General features: G+C 46.1%; 1 non-coding gene across 1 annotated transcript; it reads left to right on the forward strand.

Annotated features, from left to right (window-relative positions):
- Positions 1–5,206: 5,206 nt before the first annotated feature.
- On the forward strand, positions 5,207–5,347 carry LOC121280648. Its single transcript, XR_005943676.1, has one exon. It is a non-coding gene; the product is annotated as a U4 spliceosomal RNA (small nuclear RNA).
- Positions 5,348–6,000: the final 653 nt, after the last annotated feature.

The following is a 6,000-nucleotide window of genomic DNA, read 5'->3' on the forward strand; positions in this document are numbered from 1 at the left end:
CGGCATGCACCGGGGCGGCCCCTGCCCCGCACTCCCTGCCTGCACCGCGCCGGCCCCTGCCCCGCACTCCCGGCCTGCACCGCGCCCCTCTGCTGGGTGAAACTGCTCGCATTTTGCGCTATCTTCTCTGCTCCATCCACCCCTTTACCGGGAGAAAGGATTTTTCCAATGTTTTCCTCAAGCCATCCCACCTCAATCCTTCACAACTTTCGAATCATCCAAAACTCTGCTGCCAATGTCCTAGTGTATCAACAGCAAGAATTTCCCTTCTTTTAAAAATCACCTTTCATACTTCGGGTCACGTCATTTTTTCCAAAAAAAACGTTGACAAAATTTATAAAAGTATGTTACGAGAATGTTTAAATTTCGCAATACAAAGTGCAGAATATTTTTTTTCGACCCTCAATATTACTCATGACATTTACAATTGTAGCCAATATATACAACGTTTTTTACATGTTAAGCATAAGGTCCAACTTCTTTCACAATCTCCAGACCCTCTGTGTACTATGCCTGACGTGTCCCAGCCTCTGACAATAGGTTCTTTGTTCTTTGTCACTTCTGCTACACCAGCACAGTCCAGTCTTATATCTCTGCCTTCTTGGATACCTTTCCAAAGCTTCTTGTTACTGTTACTTCACTTTCTATTTAAAAATACCTTCAACCATGCCTTCCATCTTCCACTTATGTCCTTATGTTCTGCTTCGTGTCAACCTCTCCCTTCTGTAAAGTGGAAGGTAAAGAGGAAAACCACAAAGAAATAAACCACAACCCAAACTAGTGGCAAGAGGAGGCTCCTGTCCCAAATGTAAGTATTTGGACTGTGCTGTACCACATGTCCCTCGTGGGAAAATTTATGCAGAGAAACACCTTTGACCACAAGTCCATCAGGCAGTGGTCGGCCTGTAATGTCCTAGAGGCTCTGCGGGAAAAGGAGATGATGGATCCTGTCGGATGGTTCTCCGGGCAGACTGTCAAAGTCATTTGGCAGACCGCCTCATCACCAGAACTTTCCAACAAACACCAAGATGTAGCTTGGCTGGTGGTGAGAAAGGCCCTCCCAGTCAGATCCTTCCAACACGCTAGGAGCCTCACACCCTCTGCACATTGCCCTCGAGGTGGCTGTGGTGGGGAAGAAATCATGGTTCACCTCCTTGTGGAATGTGCCTTTGCAAAGAAGGTCTGGAGGGAAATGTAACGGTTTGTGTCGAGGTTCATCCCGAGCAGTGATGTGACACAGGACCGTGTGCTCTACAGGCTGTTCCCAGGGACACACACCGAGACAAACATCAACTACAGCTGGAGGATCATCAACTTTGGTCTGCCCAAAATTTGTTGGTCTTCTAGTGCAAAGATTTGTCCCCGACTGAATGATGCAGACTGGCACATTCCAAGGTCCAGGACTAAGTGCTGAGGGATGCACTAAAGCTTGGGGCAGCCACTGCAAAGGCGCAATGGGAAAGGGTCGCTTTCTAAGCCCTTTCTGCCATTGTGCACCGAGGGCAGGGAATTGTATAGACCCCTCAGGCTGTACGACTCACAAAGATTGTATGTAGTGAATACTAAATGTATCATAATTGTATTGAAGCACTCAGAGTACAACAATGATGTATGTCGATAACTCCAATATCATTGCACTGTCTGACTGTAATGATCATATTGAAAGGACTGTAATAATCATTGATTGTATTGAAGCACCTTGTGATCCATGTGTAAAAGTTGAATCTGATTGCACAATTTGTGATGGCCATTTAGAAACGTTTTGTGATGTTCTTTCAGCTATTTTATGAATGAAGTATATTTTTCTAAAAAAAAGTAGCTGCTCCTCCGCGGATGCACAAGGCTTAGAAAACCGCCACCCAACAAATAAGTGGCAAAACAGAGGAGATTTAGAAGAAGACCCCAACTCTGAAACACTAGAAGCAGCAAAAGGTCCAGCTTTCATTCCTCTGCTTTTTTTTTTGCAAAAATATACTTTATTCATAAATCTTCAAAAACATTTTGAACCATTTCAAATCACCATTACAAAAATACAAACAAGTTCAACTTTTACAACATGAATCACAAGGTGTATCAGAACAAAAAATGAATATTTTAATCATTGGCAGACATTCATTTTAATCTGTACAGCCTGAGGGGCTCTTTACAGTTCCCAGCCCCCCAGTGCACTGTGGCAGAAAGGTCTTAGGCAGCGACCCTTCCCCATTGCGCCTTTGCGGCGGCTGCCCCAAGCTTAACTGTGTCCCTCAGCACGTAGTCCTGGACCTTGGAATGTGCCAGTCTGCAGCACTCGGTCGGGGACAACTCTTTGCGCTGGAAAACCAACAAGTTTCGGGCAGACCAAAGAGCGTCTTTCACCGAGTTGATGATCCTCCAGCTGCAGTTGATGTTTGTCTCGGTGTGTGTCCCTGGGAACAGCCCGTAGAGCGCAGAGTTCTCTGTCACAGAACTGTTCGGGATGAACCTCGACAGAAACCACTGCATCTCTCTCCAGACCTTCTTCACAAAGACACAATCCACAAGGAGGTGAACAACGGTCTCTTCCCCACCACAGCCACCTCGAGGGCAACGTGCACAGGGTGTGAGACTCCTGGTGTGTAGGAAGGATCTTACAGGGAGGGCCTTTCTCACCACCAGCCAAGCTACATCTTGGTGTTTGTTGGAAAGTTCTGGTGATGAGGCATTCTGCCAAATGACTTTGTCAGTCTGCTCGGGAACCATCCCACAGGATCCACCCTCTCCTTTTCCCTTAGGGTCTTTAAGATGTTACGTGCCGACCACTGCCTGATGGACTTGTGGTCAAAGGTGTTTCTCTGCATAAATTTTCCCATGAGGGACAGGTGGTACGGCACAGTACAACTACTTGGAGCGTTCCGCGGCATCATGGCCAGACCCATCCTTCGCAACAACGGGGACAGGTAGAACCTCAGCATGTAGTGACACTTGGTGTTTGCATACTGAGGGTCTACGCACCGCTTGATGCAGCCGCACACTAAGGTGGCCATCAGTATGAGGGCGATGTTGGGCATGTTTTTTTCCCCCTTTATCTAGAGGCTTGTACACCGTGTCCCTGCAGACACGATCCATTTTCGACCTCCAGATAAAGCAGAAGATGGCTCGGGTGATCGCCACCACACAGGAGTATGGAATGGGCCAGACCTGCGCCATGTACAGCAACAGCGAGAGTGCCTCACACCTGATGACCAGGTTCTTACCCGCAATGGAGAGGGAGCGTCGCTCCCACATGCCCAGTTTCCTTTTCACCATAGACACTCGCTCCTTCCAGTTTCTAACGCGTGCCCTGGTCCCTCCGAACCATATCCCCAGCACCTTCAGGCCATCAGCCCTGACAGTGAAGGGGACAAAGGATCGGTCAGCCCAGTTCCCAAAGAACATGGCTTCGCTCTTCCCACGATTTATCTTCGCTCCCGAGGCCAGTTCGAAATGGTCGCAGATGTGGATAAGTCTGTGCACCGACAGTGGATCAGAGCAGAAGACGGCGACATCGTCCATGTACAGGGAGACTTTGATCTGAGTGCCTCCACTACCTGGGATCGTCACTCCTCTTATGCCCGGATCCTTCCTGATGGAGCTCAGCAAAGGGTTCTATGCAACACACAAAAAGAACAGGTGAGAGAGGGCAGCCCTGCCTGACTCCAGATTTAATAGGAAAGCTATCTGATTCCCACCCATTGATTGAGACTGCACTACTGATGTTAGTGTAGAGCAGTTGGATCCAATCGCGAATTCCCTCCCCAAACCCCATTTTGGAGAGCACATTCACCATGTAGGTGTGCGATATTCTGTCAAAGGCCTTCTCCTGATCCAGGCTGATGAGGTAGGTGTCCACACCCCTGTCCTGTACATAGGCAATCGTATCCCTGAGCAGCGCGAGGCTGTCAGAGATCTTCCTGCTCGGCACAGTGCAGGTCTGGTCAGGGTGGATCACCAATTCCAGAGTGGATTTGACCCGATTGGCGATGACCTTGGACAGAATTTTATAGTCCACATTCAACAGTGAAATGGGTCACCAATTTCTAATTTCCTCCCTTTCCCCCTTGTGCTTGTAGATGAGGGTGATAATGCCTTTCCTCATGGGTTCTGACATACTGCCGGCCAGGAGCATACTCTCGTACACTTCTAGCAGGTCTGGGCTGATCCAGTCCCACAGAGCCGAATACAACTCCGCCGGCAAGCCGTCACTTCCAGGAGTTTTACTCTTCTCGAAGGACTCAAGGGCCTCAGTCAGTTCGTCAGGAGTTAGCGCTTTGTCCAGACTCTCCCGTGTACTGTCGTCTAAGACCTCCGTGATAGAGGACAGGAAGGACTGGGAGGCTGTGCTGTCTGTGGGCTTCACGTCATACAATCCAGCATAGAAGGATTTGCTGATCCTCAAAATGTCGGACTATGATGACTTAACTGAGCCGTCTTCTTCCTTCAGGCTGCTAATCACAGAGCTCTCTCTGTGTACCTTTTGGAAGAAGAAACGTAAGCATGTCTCATCCTGCTCCACGGAGCGGACTCTGGAGGAAGATGATCTTCCATTCCTCTACTTAATATATTTGGACACGATTTAATTATTGACATTAAAAAGTTGTAATGTAATTACGGCGTTAGAGCTACTGACAGCACATTTAAAAAGGTTGAAATGAATTAAAGTGCAGATTTGTAAAAAAAAAAGTGCCAAAAATCGGAAATAAAAAAATACAAAATGCTGACAGTTCTTAGTAGCTTCACTAAGTGGGAGATGCTCTGCAGTTACCAACTAAGTATTAACATGAACCATAAACCTCTCTCTCCCTCCATGCCATCAAAGGACTGCCTCTCACTGAGTCCGAACTGGGTACAATGTAAGTGTTTTAATAATGTTATTCATAATTTTTTTCAATACAGCGTTAATTCAGTCGGTTCCAATAACGTTTGAAACTACCCTCGGCGAAACTTCAACACTGCAGACCGCGGATCGCTTCATTTAACTGGACGTCATGAGTAATATTAGCATATTCGCATCTCCCGCTGCATTTCAACATTCTGGTTGATGAAATAATGTTAGAATCTGCTGAGTTATATTAAGCAAATACCTTGACAGTAGTTAGAATTACTTCTGGATGATAATACACAACGTACTGAAATGGATTAATTTTACTCATCATGACTGTGAATGGTCTGTACCTGATAGACCTGCGTTCGGCACGACTAAGTCGTTAGCTTTGCGCAGTGGCAGTATCGTAGCCGATGAGGTTTACCCGAGGCGCGATTATTGCTTATTGAAAACTTTTCCCAATACCCCGCTATGACGACTTGAAATATAGTCGGCAATGGCAATTTTTGATAGTCTCTGCGGAGACTGGTAATCAATTGAAAAACAGATTTAGTGTTTTGTTTTCCTTGTCGGTGAACAAGTTTACGTGTAGTTAATAATTATAACTTTAGGCCCGTCTTCAGTTGCATGTCAATATGTACCTACATTTAATTTTATAAGCTTTACGTGTGGCCCGATTATATTTGCTACTTATCAGGGCAGGCTTTTGTTTTCGACTTGTGAAGGCAAATGCGTCACTTGGAGAAACTCTGCCTTCTTGTGGGGATCTCAACAGCGAACAAGCAAAATGTCAGGCGTGGCAATCCCCTTATGACAGCTCGTTTGTATGTCTCCTGTTCAAACCAGTTTGTAGCCGTGAGCGAGGGAAGATATAAAATACAGCAAACCGGAAGTTGCCACCAGGCAGAAGAACCCTGTTTAAATAGCTCTGAATAAATGTACAAAAACAGATGAAGTACTAATGTTTATCTTTTAAGGGTATCAAAGGTGTGCCCAAGCTAAACTGCTTCAAACTTAATCACAATCTTTTTTTCATCAAAAAATGTATTTATTCATAAGGGTGCATGCAAAGCAGTTCAAATTTGACATTACATAAAGTACAATATATACATCAATTTCTTTCAATACTGTACATACTCCGGCAGGGATACTTACCTGGCAGGGGAGAGACCTTCATC

The sequence above is a fragment of the Carcharodon carcharias genome, chromosome 7 (assembly GCF_017639515.1).
Source record: "Carcharodon carcharias isolate sCarCar2 chromosome 7, sCarCar2.pri, whole genome shotgun sequence".
NCBI lineage: Eukaryota > Metazoa > Chordata > Chondrichthyes > Lamniformes > Lamnidae > Carcharodon > Carcharodon carcharias.